The sequence below is a fragment of the Gekko japonicus genome, unplaced genomic scaffold (assembly GCF_001447785.1).
Source record: "Gekko japonicus isolate JY-2015 unplaced genomic scaffold, Gekko_japonicus_V1.1 scaffold313, whole genome shotgun sequence".
NCBI classification, from domain to species: Eukaryota; Metazoa; Chordata; class Lepidosauria; order Squamata; family Gekkonidae; genus Gekko; species Gekko japonicus.
In genome coordinates, this window is record NW_015174283.1 from 872,010 (window position 1) to 873,885 (window position 1,876).

A 1,876-nucleotide genomic window follows, 5' to 3' on the forward strand; every position below is an offset into this window, starting at 1 on the left:
GAAGGGAACGGTGCCTCCATGCTGGGGGGAAAAAATAAAGGTTTGGACCTGTCACCTGCAGAAATGTATTTTTTTATGGGGAGGGAAAATTTATTAGAATGTCTCATGCTCCAGTCTGTTACCCTTGTGTGGGGAGTTAGACTGGAGTGGTTCTCTACTTTAAGGAGTCTCAAAGCAGCTTACAATCGCCTTTCCCTTCCTCTCCCCACAACAGGCACCTTATGAGGTACGTGGGCCTGAGAGAGTTCTGAGAGGAGTGCAGGCTTCAGGTGGAGGAGTGGGGAATCAAACCTGGTTCTCCGGATTAGAGTCCCCCACTCTTAACCACTATACCACGCTGGCTAATCCAGGCATAGTTGTCTGCCTTGACACATGACGGCCGTGCATGTGAAAGATATCGCTGAAAAAAGTTCTTACGAGTCATGATTTAAAAGTGACACTCGTGCAGTCCCCGCCCCCTGGGATTTTCCATTTGTAAAGCCTCTCATTTTAAACTGATTTGGTGCCTGTGTGAAGCAGCTACGCACGGGTGAGTACATTCCCCTCGCTGGCATCCCATTTAAATCTGCTCTTTGTCTCCTACCTTGGGAGAAACTTATCATCCTTGCCTGAGAGTGAGAGAGAGACAAACTGTAACCTCTATACCCACTGTCTACAACAGCCCTTTCTGTTTTGGACAATGCCATAATATGCCTAGCCATAAAAATATTGTCACCTGTTCAAGCTTCTACCCTGCCCTTTTTTAAACAAAAAAAGAACTAGGGAAATAACGCCCTGACCTTGACGGCCCAGGTTAGCCCAGTCTCATCAAATCTTGGAAGCTTAGTAGGATCAGCCCTGGTTAGTACTTGGATGGGAGACCACCAAGGAAGTCCAGGGTAGCTACACAGAGACAGGCAATGGCAAAACCACCTCTGTTCATCTCTTGCCTTGAAAACCCTAGCAGGTTGTTGCATGTTGGCTGCAGTTTGACAGTACTTTCTACCGCCGGGGAGATAGTGTCTGTTGTTGGGCGAGGAATTTAAACAGTCCCAACTGGGAGCTCACTGCAAGGGAGTTGCCAGGTGCTCCAGGTACAGTCCATCTGCTGAGGAACACAGCTGAGCAGGTGCCAGGACATGGACAAGAGTGCAGCCATGATGGTCTTCTCTTTGCTGTGCTGTTGGAACATATCCTAATCTTTGCAGGTGCCAAATGAGACTGGGCCCTCGAATTGGGAGGGGAGGAATTGGGGGAGGGTCCTTCCTTTCGTGCTTTTGCAAAGGTGTCGACTTGAACTCTGCAAATTTGTGGAACTGACTGTGGATTCTGTGAGATTTGAATTGGCAAAGCTCTGGTGCCTGTTTCTCTGAAGTTCCAAGGAGACAGCAAAGAGTTTATTTTTGGGCATGCTTGGCGGATAGAACAGCAGGTTTTTGATGACATGCTTTCCAGGCACAGGTCGGCTCTGCTTTCTGGTGATGCTGCTTTCCCCTCATCACATATAAATGTGTGGCTGGGAAATGAAGAACTTGGGTGGCTTTCTGCACATAATTGTCCTCCCTTTTCCCCCTCTCAGTGATGTCTTCTACCATTGCAGACTTCACGCCTGGGGTTCCTATTTTCTAGCCATATATCTTGGGCCTTGGAAGTGGGAAGGCCTGGGACACAGGGAGGGCTCTTTTAAGCATTTGAAAATAACAACTCTCAAAAGGAATAAATGACAAAGAGCTTCTGGGCACCTTATAGACCCTAAAGATTTATTGTGACAGCAGCTGTGGTGGCGTATGAAATATTAGCAGTTTATACACTTTTGGGAAGAGGGGGAAAGGAAACTGTAGGCCTGAAAGGAGAAAGTCAAAGGGTGCTGTGAATACTTATAAGAACATAGGAGAAG